Here is a 21,860-nt window from a genome sequence, read left to right on the forward strand (position 1 = left end):
AGCTCTGTATCAGAAGTCTCTTACCTAGTTTCCTCCATAAATGGTTGTTGCATTCACAAGCCCACTCTTCAATTCCGAAGGTCAGCCCTGAGCCTTCAACCCAATGATGACCTCGAATCTTTGCTCTATTAGTATTTGGATACGAAACAAGAAAGACAGTTGTCTAAGAACATATCAGACAGTAAACCTAACTCTTGAAACTTCTGTAACTTCCTTTTGCCGAAAGCAAATTCTGGAAATTGTGATTGGTTTAAGGTTTTATTACATTTTCTTTGTATATAATTGAGATGAAAAATTCATGTGTCTCGGCCTCTAATTCAGTATTTCTCTGTGCAGTTGCGTGATTGGCTGGATTTGTTGTTTCCATCACTCTGTACTATCTTTGCTTTTGATTCTTTCAAAGTAATGTTAGTCATTGTTTCAAGACAGAGGATCTAATTAAAAATAGATGAGGACGAACTTACATCCAGGTGCTGTCTGGTCAGAATCTGCAGCAGCAGTAGCGCCATTGCTACTGCTTTGTAAAAGCAGGGCAAGGAAATTCAAAGAATAATCAACAATTTTGTATAGATCCTCTAATCTGTGCATGAACTTATATTAGATACACGAATTTGTGATATACATTTATTTTGTAATGTCTAGTTTGAAATGTTTATGTAATCACTGTAATTCTTCATTTCTTATTTGGCTGTGAAGTGTGAAGAAGTGTAGGATTTGGGCTTGCCCCAAATATAACAGCCATGAGTGCACTTAGTACAACACATAGGAACTACACAAATAATTGCATTGCAGTTATTAACAGTTTATGGGCAATTTTCTAATCTCTCTATATATTAATTAATTGGTTTCGTCACTGTCTAATAATATACAGGAGCAATCGATTAAGAAATGCATGCACAACTCTATTACTCTTTTATCTGTCACTTGAGAGATAAGCTTTTATGTCATGGTTAGTGTAAAATCTAGTCAATCTTGTACAAAATCTGTAAGTAATTAGTATACAGCCAAACAAAGGCCAAAGCAGAGTGATCTTCATTTGCAAACAAGGAATTTTGATTTGTCTTATCAGTTATCTTTCTTATGACATTTTTTGTTTTTTTCCCTTAATTCATAAAATCGGAAGATTGAGATTAAAAACAGTTTGAAGAGTGAGAGTTAAATAAAACTGGACATAAGAGATTACAAAATTGATATTTTTTTAAATAATTAGATAGTATTTATAAAACCTAAGTTTTTTAATTAATCTTATTTAAATTGGGGTTTAGAAAGAGATTTAGTGAGCCTTAAATAACATCACTCTTTCATATTTCTTTATACATTAGTTTATGTTGTAATGGGCTTGGGCGGTGGGTTTGGGTGGCATGTATATTTTTTATGTAATTGTTTAGTTAACTTATCATTTGATTTTGATTGTGGGGAACTGATAAAATACAAGGCCTAGCCCTAGGCTTTGATATATCTGAAATAAGAGAGATACACTTAAATCCTCGTGCTTTCCCAGAGATATATTATCTAAGATTCTTGATAGTAAAATAATAATGTCATGGTTTTGAAGGCCTAGAATTTGATTTCACAAAGTTAGAAGTCTCTTAGATATCTTTGTATCTCTGGTTGTTCAAAACTTGATATATTGTCTGTAGACATAGGAGATTTATAAAGTTTGGAAGTGCTAGAAGCTGATGGAATCTCTATAAGAGAAGTACCTTCATCTATAACGGGTTCGCTATCACCTAGTCTGTCAGCTTTGCGTTTTTTATGGAGATTAAATTTGAATCGTTTGTGGTGTTCTAGCAAAATTTTAAAAGTAAAGATTAAAAGAAATTATTAAAAAATAATATTATATTAATATTTAAAAAGGAGGACAATTTAGTAATCTATATAATATACCCACTTATTTATCCTCCAAATCAAACATATTATTCATTAATTTATTCGAACCAACCAAACACATTTTTTAAACATTCCCAATAATCTTCAAGGTGATCTTTCTTTCTGTTAATATAATATATCCCTATAATAAAACATTATATGATCCAAACACCCCTTAGGGAGTAAAATCGTAACAAAAATAAGATTATAATGTAATCTTAAGATACCTAAGAGAATAGATATAATCAGACTATCTCTTATATTAATAACAGTAATTACTTTTGGTTTTGGAAGATTATCGAAATCTTATATTAATTGACAATCAAACGTAATAATCTAAGTAATATAAAATGAAATTACCCTAGTAACGGGCAATTACCCCCAACCAAAAACACAAGAAAGTACTTAAGGGGTGTTTGTCTGAACTTATGAAAATTAGCTTATAAGCAACAAGTACTTTAGCTTATAAGCATTTGAAATTTTAAGCAATTACGTGTTTGGTTAAAGTACTTATAAGTGACTGATAAGTAGTTGACGTGTTTGGTAAAATATGGCTTATAAGTACATTTTATTATAAAATGACTAAAAAATGTACTACATTAAATAAGGGTATACTATGAAATTTTAAAATTAAACAAGGATAACGTGGTAATATACTTAGTTAAACTAGCTTATAAGCACTCTGCTTATAAGCTAAAAAAAAAAAAGTTGGGGGGGAGTACCTCCCCCCCAACTTTTTTTTTTTTTTTTTTTTTTTCTTATAAGTTCAACTTATAAGCTCAAAAAAATTATAAACAAACATGTCAGCTTAATTTTAGAGTTTATAAGCAAGTTTGACCAGCTTATAAGCTTAGACAAACATCCTCTTAATCTTTTATGAGTAATACTAGCCTTACAGAGAGGCATATAAAGAGCCAAACAAAGAGTCAAATCCAGCCCTTGAAATTCATAATTGCCTCTTTTTCTCTCTCTCTTTTTCCTTTCTTTCAAGAACTGGATTTGACTCTTTGTATAACTCTTTGTATGCCTCTTTGTAAGACTAGTATTACTCATTTTTTATAGTGCTACCACAAGGTTCATTCAATCATAAGAAATTTATGGGTTTTGTCTTTTGTACCAGTGGAAGCCGAAGATTATGATTGTTTGGACAATTCCTTAGAGTGTTCTGTATGAGTTGCATGTGAAATGCCTTAGATGATTACATGGCATTTGATGAAAAACTACTTTCAGTTGGAGGCGCGAATATTAAGTCAGATCACGTATTACTCGGGCATAATTGCAATACATGTGAAGTTTTTGAGTTCTCCGGACCATTATCATGTTCAAACCTGAAAAGAATATAAAGAAGTGTGGGGTCCGTCTCTTGTTCACTCAAGAGTTTGAGGAACCTATGAAAAGATCAGGATGGTCCATGTTTGATGAAGAGCAAGAGCAAGAGGAAGAATACTCCAAGGGATTAAAATCTTCAAAAGAAAATTAAAGGCGAATCTAGCTCAAGCGCATTGATTTATTTTGTATATTAATTATTTGATCTTGATTTCTGATATGCCTTTGTTGTTTCTTTATATTATCAATTTGGATGAGAAAAGTTCTGGTTTGCATCTAGTACGACATGAGAAAGAAGTGGAAGAGTTCAATTCAAGTACCAATGAATCAACATACTGGATGCAGCAAATATAAGGGATGAATTTAATATGAAAATCATTGATTGAGGGAAATTTACCATTCTTGTTATGCTTGGGGTCCAGAGCTTTTAACTTTTGATTCCTTATGTTTTATAATTCTCATCAGCATTACCTTGTGAACCTTCTGTGCACTTGCATGGACTTCCAAAATGATAACGTTCTGAGTGGTAATGATAAACTTGAATGCGTATGGGAGCCTTTCAAAACGAGTTCAACCAATTCATTTCACATTGTGATGTACAGATGTAGTCAAGGCCCTGTCCTCTTATCTATCAAATGTACTTGCCTATGAAGGAGGCACGGAAGATATTCGATATATTCAGCAATATTAGATGGTTTTGTTTATAATTTGACGTGATTTAATTGATTTACTTGCATTCTCGCTGGCAAGAGTGCGAAATAATGTCACCATCTTGAAGAAGTACGCAGACTGATAAGGTTTCCCTTATCAATCTAATATTATTTTTTATTAGATTATTGAATTATTTATATAATTGTCTGATTCTTTTATTTATTTTTTGAACCAAAAAAAAAAAAAAAAAACCATTAAATTTGGATAGGTGGTGATCCAACCCGCTGATTTTCTTAGTCAAAGATAAAGGAAATTGGTGAAAAGCGAAAGTTGATGGGTTTAGGTTTTCTTTTGTATTATGTATTGTGAAGGGTGAAATTTTGTAATTAAAATGGTTACAATTAGGGTCGTAGCCAAGATTTTTAGTCAGTGGAGTCAAAATATCAACTATGAATCGAATCTCAAATCTATAACTTAAGTTTTTTAAACAATTTATATTACCTAATAAAATTATTCATAATCTCATAAAAACTCATCAAATCTAACTCTAAATGCTAAACAATTAACATATTTATCAAAATTAAATTTGCTTTACCATGCTCCAAGTCAAAGTGTGAAGTAAAACTATGTCACCTTTTGCCTATTAGAAGCTCACACGGAAGAAAAATGTGAACTGATAAAATAATTTTTTTTAAAAGGTATAAATTATTGAAAATGAGTTATCTAAATCCACCTTGAACCCCAAATTGGGTGCATTTGACACACCGTATTAATTGGATTATATAAATCTAATAATAGAATGGAGGTGAAGTTTGGTATAATCTTTAGAAGATTAGGTCACTTTGTAGTATTTGCTAACATAATGTACATGAAATGAAGCTTTCCATGTGCAGTGTGTGAGAGACAAAGAATGGTTTTTTTTATTTTAGTTCATATCTTGAATGTAATATATATATATATTATATATATTCATTTTTTATAAGTCTTTGAAATGCTTTTGAAATTTATTGGGCGGGAAAATTTTGATATATTTTTTCATAGCTTATAGCTTTAGTTTAGGCCCTTTTTTTGTTCTTGGGCCTGCTGGCTGTAGGTCTTGGGCTTTGCTCGTTTTTGGTTAGTTTTTGTTTTCGCCCCTTGGGCCTGTTCATGGTAGGCGGGTTGCCAGGGATCTTCCCTTTTCTCCTGTTTTTTTTTTTTTTTTTTTTTTTCTTTCTATACAATTATCGGATTTATCCCAAAAAAAAAAAAAAAAAATTATATACATATTGTGCCAAATTACTTTATTATTTTTGGGTGAAAATCCTTAAAATATTGCAATTGAATCAATTGATATCTTGGTAATCGAGTTGATTAGAACGACTTTGAATAGATGACTTTAGTTTTAGAAAGTTCTATTAAAGTTAAGACACTGTTTGAAATATTCTATTAAGAATTGATGAAGCCAAGAAGTTGCTTACTTGGGGTGACGTTTTGCTTTAATAAGTGGTTGTATATGAAAATTTAGTCAAAAGTTTTTATTATAAGTTTAACCAATATTTTTATTTTAAATGTTTTTAAGCCTTTTTGCAAGCTACCATATTAGTTAAATACTCAAAGCTTTTATAAGTTTTCATTTTGGAAAGGTTAATAGTTAATGAAATATTTGTGAAGCATGTCTTTTGGCTTCTGGAGAATTATATTATACATTATTATTGCTCGGGGAAAGTATACTCTGTCTGATTTTGCTCCCAATTTCCATGTCATGTTTTTTAATATTGGATTAGTGTAGAAGCTGAATGATACGTTCTGGTGAGAAGAATAATATTGTATGATCAATGTAAGGATATGCTGCTTGGATTCATGCAACGTTTTGGTAACAACAAAAACTACAACCTTAAGTTTTTATTTGTTAGCTTATATTTATGTAAGGTTTGGATTTTGAGCTTTGATAACTATATTATGTTTAAATATAAAAAATTATGATCCATATTAAACTGTCACACATTCATCAGTTTGAGTATGGAATAAGAAGAAAGACCATGTTAGGATGTTGGCTTTCAGGAGAACACCCAAAAACCAAGTGGAAAGCAGAATCGTGGTAAAACTGATATGAGAAGGAAAGACGCAATAAATTGTTAGTAATGCCATATATCGACATTGACGCATGCCCAAGGCACTAATCTTAATACTAAACAAATTCTTTCAGAAGGAGTATGTGAACTTTGCATTTGGTGCGATGCTTAATGACAAGTATTTATGTTTGTTACTTAATGGTTTGATTACATTTTTGCAATTGCTTTGGGAATCAAAGAATGGAGAGGTACAAATGTTTTTGAAATTTTTGGCGATAAAATCTTGCTGTTGGATATATGGACTCCAAAATTAAGTCTGGGATGCTTAGGTTTCAAAAGTTTTAAGCGACTTTCATGATCATGATCATTATCAATTACCCCTCGACTCTTAATAAAATGATGTTAAATATAACTGTTATTTTTTGAATGCAGGTTAGGAAGTTGGATGGTCATCACAGAAATGTAATGACTTTATGGTGAAACTATCGGAATGGTCACATTTTAACATGATGGATGGAACCTTAATTTCATTATCTCTTTTATGGATTATAGATAATTTGTTTAAAATCCACATTAATATTGGTAAACATTGAGCTATTACGAGGAGAGTTAACACGATTGTCATTAGCACTCCTCTATTGTTAAATACATCAAGAATTTAAGTTTACCGATGATTTACAAAAACATCTAAAATATGTAATTAATTACATTGTAACTAAACAACCTATAAATGTGGTTATTAACAAAACTAATGAAAATAGTATATATTTACAATTAGATGATGTTGATAAATGCAATATTATTGATAAAAAGCTAATGTGTAATTAGGGCAAGTTTGAACTGATTAAATTATCTTGTTTTAAGTATTAAATCTTATATATTGTTTCCTATTTCAATTAATTATCTTGTTTTGGGTAATAATAAGTTTGTTGTTTTACAAATTATTCACGTTTTCTCATAAATGTTAGAAGTCATTTTCATCTCTTTGTATCACCTATGTCACATTGTGTGAATTACTTTACGGGAGATTTTCATAAAATCTCCCTATGAGGTTTGCCTATTCATTAAACTTCTGTCACTTTTGAGTAAAATTATCAAGATGGGCAATACTACACTCACAAATTTTCTTTCACAACTTCAACGTGACACTCGCAATTGATCAATTCATAAATGGGTCCCGTGTGCTCGCTATAAGTCTCATCTGCCTAATTACGAACTATTACTTTGAGATTGTAAGAGAAAGTTTGTAAGATTGGGTTGTGAGCCAATCTTTATCCTATCAAGATATACCCCAAACCCTAATGTCGTGGGGATGGTTTAGTTAATTGACATGGATTACAAAGTATTAACTTTGGTTATTTATACAAAATATCTTATGTTAATTGATTAAATCACCACTCTTATGTTAACAGAGTTGTACTACATCTGTACAACGTTAGGGTTTAGGGTAGGGGTGTTCAGTTCTGGCTACCCTGTATTTTTTGAAGGAACCAAAACCAAAACCAAAACCAAAATCGGAACCGGAACCGGAATCAGAACCAGAACCGACGGTTCCGGGAAATTTGGAACCAGAACTAGAACCAACGGTTCCAGTTCCTAGGTACCCAGAACCAGAACCTGTAACAACGGTTCCGGTTCTGGGTACCCTATAAAATTACAATGATCCCCCAAAAGTTTTTAAAATGGCAAAAAAACCCTTAAAAACTTACAAATACCCCCCCTAACACTTGTTAATAAAAATAAAATAACAAATTATAAATTCAAAATTCAAAATTCCATTACTTTGTAAAGGTAAATTCTCAAAAGTCAAACTAACTTACTTTAAATGTTATGAAATATAAATATAAATGTATTCACATTACTTTTTCTACAAAAGTTTTTATCAACCCCCCTAATTTTTAATTTTATTTTATATTAGTTTCAGTTCCTTGTTCTTGGTTTCAGTTCCGATTCCTAACTATAGGAACCGAAACTTTAAAAACTGTAACTTTAGGAACCACACAGTAACTGTTTCAAAAATTTGGAACCGAAACCTACCCGTTGATGGTTGATTCTGGGTAGAAACCAGAACCAAGTTTTGGATACCTATCGGTTCCGGTTTCAACTGGTTCTTTTGAACACCCTTAATTTAGGGGTATATTTTAAAAATTTTGCCGAGAAGTGCCAACAAAAAAAATGAATAGACAAACCTCAAGGGTATTTTAAAATATCTCCCATTACTTTACTGTGTACAATATTTATTTAAACAAATAAGAAGATAAAGATGCATTGACACAAGACCCCTCAAGAAACGTACTCATAGTTCTCAAATGCGCCTCTAGCCCAACGCTGCTTATCACTAAATTATAAATCATATCAAATGCATCTAGAGCCCAACGCCACTTACCAGTAAATTATAAATTATGTAGGTTTATAACATTTCTCCCCTCAAGGTTTGGGTAAACACAACCAAATATTTTAAAAAGTAACAAATACACTAAAACAATTGATAAGCCCTAGTGAAATATATTACTCTACCATACCAAAACTACAATACCTTTTATCTATTATAGTATTATTTTCGGTTTTTGTTTCTTCAATTTCTAGTGTAACTATAAAGATAGTAAAATTTATAACCAATATTATTTCAAAGTAAATAATATAATTATATTTTATTTTAGTAAAGATATAGTTATCGTTGACGACCAGATGTGGCCAAAGATTTAGTCATAGATTTGATCGAAAAATGTCAAATCAACGCATGACCGCTGCATCCAATCGGTCGTGCGCCATTCTGACAGATTTCAATCACCTTCTAACGGTGGTGATCGGCTATTGGGAATATGTGGGTGGGTGGGGGTATTTTTATCAATTTATAAACTTTTATTGTTTGGGGTATTAGTTAAATTAACAAACCTAGGGAGTAAAAAATAATTTTTTTGAGAATATTGAATAGAATATTATTGAATTTTTAGAATACTAAAACAAATATGTATTTTGAGTAAGATATGATAAGAATAGTCTATGGAACACACCTTACTACTCTAGAAGAAGAATCTATTTGTAAACTAATCAATAATTAAAAAATAAAAAGAAAAATTGATGGGGTTAGGTTCTCCTATTATATGGATTATTAATTGTTAAAAGATGAAAGAGAAATTGCTTTCTTTCATGGAAGATGAACTAAACAAATAAATTATTGAATGCAAACAAATTATAATAGAATATTTTAGCTATTCGTGAGCAATCTATATTGTTTTTATTTAATACATTATCAACAAAATGACTTCAAAAAGACATTATATATGCCCTCATTTGATCAAAATTAACTTAGGTGATGTTTATTAATTGAGCAATTATATTAAATGACACTATTTAGAGCCTTGAATTGAGAAGTAGCACTTTCGGGAAGTGTCCCAAGAAAGAGCATAATCCTAATTCACACAATATTTTCGAATAAAATTGCCCCATATATAAATATAACTTACAGTATTCACTCATCTTCTTCAATCCTAACCTACCTCTCCCTCCATTGCCAAATTCAAATTTTCAACCCTAAACCAATACCCACCTCTTATTTGTGCCAAAATCGAGTAGAATTTGAGTGGAAATACTAGGCTCCGTTTGGTTCACAATTTTGTGTTTTTGGGAAAAGTTTTTTGAAAAAAGTTAAAAAAAAAGTTGAATTGAGTGGGTATTACGATGTAGGATTTACAAATTGTAAAATACCCCCTATGTTTGTTTTTTTACAAAACACCCCTTATAATAAAATATTAAAAGTTAACAAAAATACCCCCAATCCACCCTCAAATATGGACAGCCGACCACCACTACCGGAGGGTGGCCGGAGTCGCCGTAACAAAAACATTAAAAATATTTAGGGGTATTTAATTGAATTAACAAATTTAGGGGGTTTAAAAAATGTTGAATAAAGTTGAATAATATTGTGAGTTTTTGGGTATTTTACTGTTTAACTTTTTTGGGAATACTAAAAATAGTATTCCCAAAATCCAACCAAGCGAAGCCCTAGTTTTTGATTTAGGGTTTTTGTTGGGATTTTAGGGTTAAGAATGGGAGATATGTTGAGGTGTAATTTAGTTGTTCAAAAGGGTACGAAAATGGTCAGATAATTGGTGTATGGCGGCTGAAATCTACATTTTTTGGCTGAATCAAGGGGTTTTGGTTGGATTTGACCAAAAAACGTGGATTTTGTTGGAGAAGATAAAGTCAATTTTTAGCCGAATTCCTAGATTTGACCAAGACAGGTTTTGTCCAAATTGCTAAATCGACCAAATGGCATGGTTTCGACCATATTCGGACACTTTAGTATCAAAACATAGATTGACTAAATCCAACCGACATTTGGGTTTTGGCCAAAACTCGTCTTCAACTTCCAACCAATTTTCCATTCAAATCCTCTAAAATTGGTTGAAACTTGTTGATACAGAAATCTGCACCAACCAGCGAGATTCGATCGACCTAGCCGGGATCGGAACTAATGTGGGCATGATTAAAGATAATTAGCAATGAAAGTATAAAGATGTAATAAAGTAAAAGGCAATAAGAGTTTTTGAAGTGGTTCGGCAAGGTAAACTCAGAAGCTTACATCCACTATTTTGTAATTGCAATGAGAGCTTACAATGTAAATTCTATCAAAATTTTGTAACCCCCTTTTTCATAATTTGAGAGGGTTTATATACTTGTAGGAAAGAAAGAGCGAAAACAATGGGATTACAATTTATCTGAAATGTAATTCCGATATTCTCGCGATTGGGTGCTGGGATTGCGCAGAGATTGCTGTTGATCTAATCTTTTCCACAATATCTAGGATCTGAGATAATTTGGGAATTGATTGAATGATTGCTCGGATTATTCGCGACTAGCTTTTACTGGGTCGAGCTACAACTTGACGAGCTTATGCTGTGTCAATCAAACATCATTGCCGAGCTAGTTTTGGGTCGAGCTATATCCTCACGATAATCCGAGCTTGGCGAAAAAATCACACACAACATCTGCCCCCTAGTGTTCGATGCTCATTTCGAACTTTGAAGACTATTGCTTGATTTGATGTCAAGTTCAGTCTTATCAGCAGGCCTTCAGGTGCAGGTTCGATCGAGCTTCAAGGGTCAACCTTATGTCTGGCCAACGTACTCCACACTTGGTCTTTATTTCCTGCAATGCCTGACAAAACTCAAAATATTAAAAGTTAGGGCAAACATGTAATTTTCGTGTGGTCATATTGCATTAAATGTAGCCTTTGTTAATAATGTTTCGTCACGCGTAAGGGACTATAGTTGTCCACACGCGAGGCCGAGGCGACATGCGATGAAAGTTATTAGTGTAATAGTCTGATGGTTTGTTGCCCCCAGCGAATGGTCGACACGTGGCCATATCTAAAGGCTGAGATTGCTCGACGAATGAAAGGTCAAGATTCATTGCAACTCGACGGCTATGATTAAACCTCACACATTCGTCTCCGATGCAAGCTACTATAAAAGGTGGCAAAGTCGTCAAAATCCTCATTCAGTCCATGAAAGTTCTCTGACGTTCTTGTGCATTTTGCTGCTACTTTATCGTTATCGTAGCACTCTTTCCGATGATTTTTCTGCACTTCTTATTCTAGTAAGGTTCTTTTCTCTTCTCTTTCCATTTTCCTTACTTTTGCGTCAAAGGGTGGCTACTATAATGGCTATATTGTATGTTTTAGGGTTTTAGTAGGGTTTTTGTGTGCATCTCAAACGGTCTTGGGTTTTACAGGGGTTTAACGCAGTGGCTGTTGGTATCTTAGGTAGGTTACATACATTCGCCATATTATGTGAGCTATCTTGGGTGCCTAAACTGGAAGTGAGTGTGGCATGATCGCCGAGTTACTTGAGCTCTAACACTTGTTCGCTTCTTTTTTAAGTACCTAGAAGCGAGCTATAGTCATGTCTTCCTCTAGCAGTCATACCATAAATCGTATGTTCGACTCGCCTGTGGGCTCGATAGTTCTTGGGGACGCGACACCTGAGGTTTTTGAAGAATTCGTCGCACGAAGTTTGAACCCCGACACTGCGAGCTTGTCCGACCGTGCTTCGATTTAGCTGGCTCACTCCCAACCATCCCCAATCCATAGGCTATGTAAAGAACCACAATCCTCGATTACCGTCGGGGATCTCGAACGCATAAGAGTAGTCTATATGGTTTCGAGGGAATATTCTCGGAAGAACCCCTCACCCGAATGGGTGGTGATCTCTGAAACCCTCTTGAGGTACGGAGTATCCACTCCTCCTCATCGTTTTATTAATAATGTGCTAAAGCAGTTCGACATCATTCCTGTCCAATTGTCCACAAATTCATTAGTCATTCTCATCGGTCTATACATCGCGTACATGATCGTAGAGTTGGGCAAGCCATTTGTTGAAGAGCTTGTCCCTCTGTATAGGCTTAAGAAAGGGCAAGACTAGACATACTACCTTTCCGAGGCGAGTAAGGTATGTTTCAACGAGCTGGTCAACGTTCTGAAGAAGGTCCCGCGCAAGGATTCTCAGTTTTTATTCTATGAAACCTAGGAGACTGGCGTTTTCACTTCGGATGTGAGTAAGACATTGATTCCTCATGTGCACAAGGGTTGCTTTCGAGCATTGTATCCGAGCTAACTAAGTTGTTTTGTTCTGCAGTTATTGTCGAGCAGAACTATCTTTTAGCCGCGAGCTTGCAAAGGCTGCAGAGTTTTAGCGACCTTCCCGATGACCAGCATAACGTCAACGAGCTTCTCACGCTTCCTCACTTGAAAGCTAGCCTACGGCTTTTTTCGAGATGAGGCCAGATTCCTTACAATTTTGGAGAAAGGTTTAAGTTGTCTCTTGCTCGTGTTTACTTTCCCAGGCAAATAGGTTGCTTGTTCATTTGTTTCTTTTCCTGCAGAGATGTGGGCTAAGAAAGCCAAGGGCCTCAAGAAGAAAATGGCAGCCCCAGTGGCTACTAAGAAGGCATCGACTACTTCGGTGATGAAGATGCTTGTGGACATTGCCGGCATGAAGCGCGCCGGTGGCGAGCTTGGGGAAGGCCCAAGCGCGAAGAGGCCTGCAACTGCCTTTAAGGTAGTTGATGGGAAGAACGTTCTCGAGCCCCAAAAAGGGCCAGTGAAGAAAATGTCGAGTTGATTAGGAGCTCAAAGAAATAGAAAGTATCCGAGTAGCACAATGGCTCGGGAGAGAAGAAAATAACCAGGCCTCAAGGGGGCTCTAGCAAATTAAATGTGGCCGAGCAGCATATTGGTTCAGGCAAATTGGTCGCCACGTAGGCTGGTGGATGACGATCTAGGAAGGGATCATGTGTATTTAACACATGCTGATGCTGAAGGAAGAAGCATATTTCATATTGAAGAAAACCTAGGGTTTTCGGATTTGGGTGTGTTATTTCCTTATTATAATCTTTTATGTTCTGATTTGATCTTTACTCTGTATTGTGTTGATTGATAATGGAATGCCTTATTGTGAGCCTTGGAAAGTGGATGTAGGCTCTAAAGCCGAACCACTATAATTTTTGTGTCTTGGGTATGCTTGATTGATTTCTTATCTTCTGTTTAATCTCTTATTGCTGAGTTGATAAACGATTTGCCGCTTAGATAGTGGATAAAGTAACCCTAGAAATCTAACATCAACTTTTGGGCATTTTAGACTTTTCATTTCCTATGAAACCCTTATTTGTTTTTCTTCAATTTTATCCTTTTTATTCTTCTTTTTTTCCCCCTACACCACTACTCAGCAAGTGTTACTAGTGTGTTAGGCTAGATCTAGCCTTGCAAGTTGTCGCCAAAGCCATGTGAGGCTTGATCAGGCCTTGTAAGCCATTGGTGATGCGAGTTTGATATAGCTTTGCAAGTCGCCAATGGTGCGACACGAGGTTAGATGTGGCCTCTCATTTTATTGGTGAGGCATGAGAGGGTTGATCTTGCCTCCTAAGCCACTAGTGAAGTGGGCAAGGCTTGATCTAGCCTTGCACCACTTTTTTGGTGGCAATGAGGCATGATATGAGCTTGTGCCACTTTATCGATAGGCAACGAGGCCTGATCTAGCCTCATATCTCTCTGTTGGTGTCGTGAGGTTGTTTTTCGGCTTCAAGGATGCTAGTTCTTGGATTGTTGGAGAAATGGTGAATTTGTTAAGTATAAGAATTAGACAGGTAAAGAGGGACATTGATAAAGCATCACTATTAACAAAGAAGCGTTTTTTAAATTTTGATGTGATACAGACATACATATGGATGTTTTGTTGTTGTTTAAATTCTGGAGTTTTGTTGTGAGACATTGATAAATCATCACTATAAACCTCTTGTAATATAGTATTTATAAGAATTTTTGGCATATAAAGTTTATTGTCCTCGTTGGCCTAATTTGCTTCTTGTTGTCAGTTGAATATGAATTATTTTTCATCTTTTTCTGATTACGTGGTATGTTTTTGTCCTTTGCACGTATAATTATCAGTGAGGGCTTTTCCTTCCCTATTTGTTTCTCCCTTTTCCATTAAAAATATCCTATTCCGGTCTGAGATATATATATATATATATTTTTTTTTTTTGGCTTATGCATATCCATGTTCATATCATTGAATATGTTTTTGGATACAATTTTTCAGGTAATGATTTTAACAATGGAATTATGGATGTTAAGCTTTTGAATCTTGTGTGCTGTTTCGTTACTTCTGGACAATTTACTGTTTAATTTCAAACTTTCAGTAACCCAGATCAGTCCAAACACTTAGAACGGCAAGGATGTACCTTTTTAATTTATGGATTGATTTTGTAAACTTAAGATGTGAAGACTACAGCGAGATAGCCCATTCCAACAATGGTAAACTGTTAATCACATTTTCAACTTCTGTACTTTGTTACTCATTTTTGCCTAAAATATCTATTCAGTGCTTGAAGCTTTTTGCTTTATTATACTCTCTTAAAACTTTTATAATACCTTACTGCCATCATTTCTGCTTTCTCAATTGGAATGCTTTTATAAGGATAGATGAGGATTTAGTAATTGGTAAATTAGTTTATTTATTTTATTATACTTATGGTTTCTTTATTTTTTCAAAGGTCTTTCAAGCTTCATTATTTTGTGGATGTTCCATTGTCGTCAATGAACTTTTCAAGGATATTCTTTTCACAATTATGCATTTGCAATCTCTATAACATTGCAATCCAATTATATTTGGTAAAGATGAAGAAATGAAATCTGATCTTGATGATGAATGAATAAGTTTACTCATGCCTCATCGCAGAAATTTGGCACAGCGAGAAGAAGATGCTTATCGAAGGGATCTGACCATTAATAGGTATCTTTTCTTTCCTGTGTAGGATAGGTGGCTAAATCTCTATACTGGAAATTAAAAGCATACCATTTATATTGGTTTTTAAAAGTGATCATCACTCTGAATAATTCATGTCTTGTTAATATTTTGCTTACTTGTAGAACTCATTAAATGCTTAGAATTGTGGAAATCATTCCTTTGGTTGTATACAACTTCCTTGGACTTCTTGTTATACATACTTTAAAGGTAATTCCATATTATTGTAATAATGGGGTTTACTTTTCCTTCGGCAGCTTGTTCTACAATACAACACGAGCTCTGTTGAAGATAGGAAGAGGTGATATGTACTTTATTTGCTTTTATCTTTTCAAGAACTACTTGTCCACAGAGTTAAACTTTCGTTATTATTATTTTGCCTTACCTATAAACTTTTTCAGGAATTGAAGATCTAAAATCTGGAAAAATTGTGACTCCATTGCCTCCAAAAGCTACATTTTTGGATGACCCCTTCGAGTTCTTAGAGCTATTCGTTTTGGTACTTTCTCAATTTTTCCAAATAATTTTAGTTATGTGCCTTATGTCTAACACAGCGTTCACCATTGGCCTTTTTCCCTTCCACTGCATTTTTTAACTAATCAGTTGGTGATTATATAGGTACACACACAGATGTGCACATCAGGAATTAGCAAAAAAATATTACATACTGCAAGATTCATTCAAATATCTGGTTGCATTGAGCCCAAATGGACTATTTGTAATGTGAATGTTGAGAACTGGTGTTGGATCTTAAGGAAGGTATTACTGCGATCCAGTAGTTGTTTCTTACAAGACCGTGACCTGGCATCAGTCACCTGAATGACAAAATTTTCTTAGCCTTGATATTAAATATCAAGTTCTTGTTTTAGATATTGCTTTTCTGATGGCTAATGCTGTGTAGGCAAGGCGACACTGTTGCACGTGGTGAACATTGAGTGAATGCCTATCATAATTTAACCTTAGCATTTCATACCAATCTTGTTGTACTGCATAAGGTTCCTGGTACACCTTATGATTGAATTTGGTGAATGATTTCACCATTTTCCTGCTTGTTTATGTTTTTATACTCAAACTTGCTTGTTGTTCGTATTAGGTGCAAGATTTGGATTCATAATAGATGAAGAGCTAAAAAAAGCTGCTGCTGTGATGAGGTGAAAGCTGCTCTTGCAGCCAAAATTAGCAAAGAGCGCATTGGAACAGAAGTATGTTCATTGTCAATTTCAGATGGTAGTTTCTAGGAATATATGATTTTCGGGAACAGAAGTTCATGTAGATATGAGGAATTTTAATTGGTTACAATATGTAGTGTGAAATTATTATTTAATTATTTGCTTGTTTCTATTTGTTTGTGCAGATTGATCTCATGGTCCTTGGCAATCAACCAGTTAAAGCACTGACCTCATTTGTGATTTGACACTTTTTTGGATTGTTTTAATCTTCTCCTAAATCTGAGCCTGCAGTATCAGATGGATGTGATAGGTATGAATTGTTCAAAATACAATATCATAAGATCTGTCCTTGGTAATCTTTTTGAATTGTGAATTCACTGGGACATAAATTTTTCAAGAGGTTGAGATCAACTGAAAAAACGAAGACCAGATCAGAGTTTGTAATTTTCAAATGATGTGGTGTACTGTGACAATGGCAGTAAATTAGACATTATATCAACTTTCTTTCTTAAATCTTTAATCTTTTTCATTGAATTTATGTTGTCTGAGAGGTTTAAAATTGTTTCGTGTATGTCAGTAGTGGTGCAAGAGCCCTTATCTTTAATATTTAAATTTTTAATATACTCTTATCTTCTCAATTCTTTGCAATCTGTTTCTCTCTTATTTTTGTCTCTTCTACTATTTCTCTCTCTCTTCATTTGATTGCTTATCTATCTTTCCTATGTCCGTTGTCGAAATCACTTTGTACTTGGTTTTTATTGTTGAAGCGGGATCTTGAGAATATGTGCATTAGAAACATAAGTACAGGATTCCAAGTTATTAGTACTTGTGTCGTAAAGATATTGCTCTTATTGATCTCTTTAACTCTATTAGCAATTTGTTTTCCATTTCTGTGGCATGTTTGGTACAAGAATTCAAAATATTGATAATTTATCTGATGGAAAACCACTAGATTTTACTGATATTTTCTTCTAATCATTTTTATGTTCTTTAATTTTGCATCTTAACTTTTTTTCTTACTTGACTTTGCTAGATAGTATCCTTCTAAGTATCAGTGTTATTGGGCCATGAGAATTATAGCATATGTAGTTTAGTATTAACTAGATGGGTCTGTATCCACTTTAATCTTTGTTTGCTTATATAGGCTTGCATTGCTTACTGGATGCTGCTTGGAACCTTACTCAATTAATGGGTGTTCGAACTTAAGTGTCAGTGCTATCTTCCATTTTTATATTTTGTTCCATTTTGTGTGGCAACTAGTGCTGATCACGGTCTCAGTTTATTTGCTTATTTTATTCTTGCTTTCTAATGTTTATATTTTATATTTTATTGTATTAGGCTTTGAATTACATATTCTGTCATATGTGAATGTAGGATGAGCAAAGAAGGCTTTCCCTGTATGCTGCTCTATTTCTCCCATTCAAAGAGATCACATATAAGGATAACAAAGGAAAAAGGTGTGTTTGTTTTCTTGTGCTGTAGCATTGATTTTCATTTATATACTTCCATGTTATATTTGGTGAGGTTTGACAATGTTTGCATTGGGCTTATACGTTTACTTGTATATGTAGCGGAATATTTTGATGTTCATTAATATTTTATATCTGTAACTGGCCACTATTGTTTTTTCACTGCAGCAACTGTCACTAGGGTTCAAATTTTTGGGAATTTATGATGAGTTTTGGACTTTGTGGATTAATCTAATAAGCTCGGCTAAAGAGAATATCTGGAATTATAGGTCCCTTGACTAAGCTTTGGTGAGCCTTTCCAGAAAAGTGTAAGGTCAACATTTGATACAAGGTAATATGGAAGATTTTAAGCAAGAGATTAGAACTTTATTAATTGGGTGTTACCTATTTTTGTGGTCCTAAGTCCGTATTGATGCTGGAATTCATAAGGGATGCCTTCTCTTGCAAGCATCGAGTTCTATTGAGAACTTTTTTTTTTTTTTTTTTTTTTTTTTAATTATTGGAAAACCGAAAAAATTGTGTAATATTAGAGAAACTACTTGCTATATTAACAAGAGACTTCTCTGAGGGGGCAAAAAGCTAATGCAAAGTTTCGCAAAAGAAAAAAAAAAAATCAGTTCACAAATATTAAGCAATATGACAAAAAAATTGAGGTATATTGCTCTGGCAACTCTTGCAACATCAGCCCAAGAGGCCAAGACTCTTCCAGTTGATTGTATAGAAAACAAAGAAGAATCTGAATGCCTGAATAAGCTCTGGATTGAACTGCCTTAACCAAAAGTCGCCATAGTAAATAAGAGAGGGAGATAAGGGTGCATGTAATGAATGGTGGGTATAAAGTTTTAATATTGATATCTATGCTTTTATATCTCCACATGAATTCACAAAATCTCTTTCGTTGCTGCTTAAAAGAGTACTGATATCTGTGCTTTTACATCTAAGCATCAATTCTCAAAACTCATTTATCTGCGGCTTAAAGGCTAAACCTCTATCCTTCATGCAGATGCCTATTGTCAACTACATTTTCAGGGAGTCTCTCAAGCGAAAAGCCAGTGATGCTGAAACAGTATGCCTAAATATACTTTCTTTTATTTCTTAATTTTGCATCTTTGTCCTAAAGTGTACTTTGTCAACCTGTATCAAGACTTCATGATCTCTAGCGTATTATAAATTAGGTTTTCTTTTTCTAGGTAATAAACATTCACAAGTCATTGGAGAAATTCTTATCCTTGATTCCATATCTTGATCCACTGAGGACGTCAAACTTGTTGAGTTGATTGGGGTAGAGAATTGGTTGATGATTCTGTTCCTTTGAAACTGCGAGTTTTGAAGGTATGAAGTTGCTGATGTTAGTAATTTTGAAAGGGTCTTGCTTTTAGTTGTCTCCTGGATCTTGGTGGTCCAAGAAAATTATTAAGCAAGAAAAATAACGCCTAGAAAGGGGTAGGGTAGTAATAAGCCTAACCTATCAGAAGAAGCCTATATAAAAGCTAAAGGGAGAATTATAAAGATGCCTGTGATGCAACAATTTAATAATTTACATCTGGGAAACCCTAAAAATCTTGCATGATGTAGAAGCAATTCCATGGGGGAAGACCCCACTATTAAAAGTGCTAGATCAACTAAAAATTATCCATAAGGATTTTCCTCCTTAAAGATGTGCGTAAACCTGACTTTCATTTGACCAATCAAAAAGATAATTATACCATATTCAGACCTTTCATGGAGATTGAAAAGTTTCACTAGTAAAACATTGAATAGCTGACGTGGAAGTACTTTCAAACATGTCCTCTTGAAGTTGACATTTGATCAATTATATTGTTCGGAGTTATCTTTTTAAGATTCCCTTTCCAATGTATTCAAAGATATAGAGGTTCATAAGATTTAGAGGCATATATAATCATATTAGTTGCCTTGATGAATTCCACATTTTACTATTATATATATTCTGATACAAAGTAAAAAGATGTGTATTAATGATGAAGCAGAATGACAGAAGGGACTAGGTTTTTATGATAGCAAAAACAAAACATTTTTTTCTGTACAGGATCTCTTGACGTGATATTTGCATATTATTGTATTTCTGTTGTTACAAGCACATTTTCTGGCATGGTATACCTTGAGTTACATATATTCCTTGGGCTGACTTCTTATTTCTTATTTATGCAGGATTTTTCTCAGAGAAATCAAAGATTTTGGCGAGTTGCCTTGTTAATGTTACCTTGTTATATCCCACTGATGTTGACCATACTGATGATATTCTAAACGAGCACTTTCAACGGACAAAAGCGAGATTTATTTGAGGCAGTTGAGAATGCGATTTCTAAACTAGGTATGGCCAATGCCTTCTATAGTCCTTACAGTTCGCTGTTAATTCATACTTGGTAGTACTTGTTTGACCCTCCAGAATATGATTACTAAAATATTTTTTATTGTTACTTGTAACCCAAAGTTTAAGCAAAATTCATTGATGCTTAAGCATAGCACTGTGTGAGTAGCCAGCTAGCAATTTAGATAGTTGCTATGATAGCTTAATATTAAAAAAAACAAAAAATGTTTAAATTGGTTTTAGAATACGATTACATTGAAGATGAAAATATCCATTAGAAGATTGAAATCAATGGATGACCTTTATTTGCTAGAAATGAAATGTACAACATGGTGACGAATTATAGCAAACAAGCGCGATGCTTGATATTGTATATGAACAAAATTTCAACATGTCTTATCTGAGTTCAAATTATGTCGAAATGCAGGTCTTGAGAAAGTGGGGACGTGAAACCTTTGGTTAATGGGAAGGAGATTATGAGTGTTTTGCAGCTTAAATCTGGAGGGCCGCTTGTTAGGGAGTGGGTAAGGCAATCTTTATGCATCTAAGAACCAAAAAAAGAAAAAAAGTTTTGAAGTTCAAATGCTAATTAATTCTTTACTTTGCAGCAACAAAAACTGTGCATGGCAGCTTGCCCATCCCTCTGGGACTGCTGAGGACTGCCTTGACTGGATGAAGGAAACTCACTCAAAGCGTGTAAAGCTTGAGTCTGGCAATTCTGTTGTTGATCTAAAGCTATAATTATTAGCGTTTGTTCTTTGGATTACACATTTATTTTTTGAGATATTGAGGCTGGATAAACATTTTGAAGGCCGCTAACATCCATAGAGTCTTGATGCCAAAGTTTATTACCTTTGCAGTGAGATTGGATTGGAGTCATCTTACGGCAAGAAGATTTTATCTTCCTATGGGAGTAAGGAGGCAAGGAAATAGAAAGAATTAGGTTATGTGTGATTAACAATCTTGTATAGATCTCAAAATCTGTCCTAAACTTATATTAGAAGTGGCAGTTCAGATTCTACATGAATTTGTGTAGTGTCCAGTTTAAAATATAATTACTATTTGATTTGGTTGTTGACTGTGAACAGAAGGCATATGAAGCCTTGGGTGGCCAGAATTATTATCTGCTGAAAAGAGAAAAAATAAAAAAGTTGGCTATATTATTAACAATAAGATGCCGAATTGGGTTTTTTGTGAAATTCGGTAAGATGGCTTCAGCTCACATGCGATTTGAAAAAGTTAAAACTTAAAAGAGAAGGAATTGCCCTCCTTCCCGGAAGATGACTAAATAATGAAATATGAAATCTTAATTGTTTCCATCACATAAACTCATGTTAATTACTTAATTAACTCTGTCAACATATTGATCTTGGCTAATAAAAAGAGAAAAATGGAAGCCATTTTTTCTACTTCCATTTTTCTAAGAAATGTCAACCCTGTAAATTACCTAATGACAACATTACATAATTAAGTTTCAATTTTGAAGAAGTATTAGGCAAGGTTTAAAACCTGACGCGGGGGGTGACCCGTTCCAACGATCAAGTCACAGGTTAACCGGTCTAACTGGTGGTTTAACCAAGGTTTGATGGTTTAATATCTAGACAACACACCCTAATAAATACCATCAGCTCCTATAAGTTTAAAATCTAGCAAACACAACCCTGATCAAATGCAAATCGACGATGACACAC

At 34.0% G+C, this 21,860-nt stretch overlaps 1 pseudogene; it reads left to right on the forward strand.

Moving 5' to 3' along the window:
* Positions 1–15,122: 15,122 nt before the first annotated feature.
* Positions 15,123–20,910, forward strand: LOC116125297 (annotated as a pseudogene).
* The last annotated feature ends 950 nt before the right edge of the window (positions 20,911–21,860 follow it).

This window comes from Pistacia vera, unplaced genomic scaffold, assembly GCF_008641045.1.
Source record: "Pistacia vera cultivar Batoury unplaced genomic scaffold, PisVer_v2 Contig162, whole genome shotgun sequence".
Lineage (NCBI taxonomy): Eukaryota > Viridiplantae > Streptophyta > Magnoliopsida > Sapindales > Anacardiaceae > Pistacia > Pistacia vera.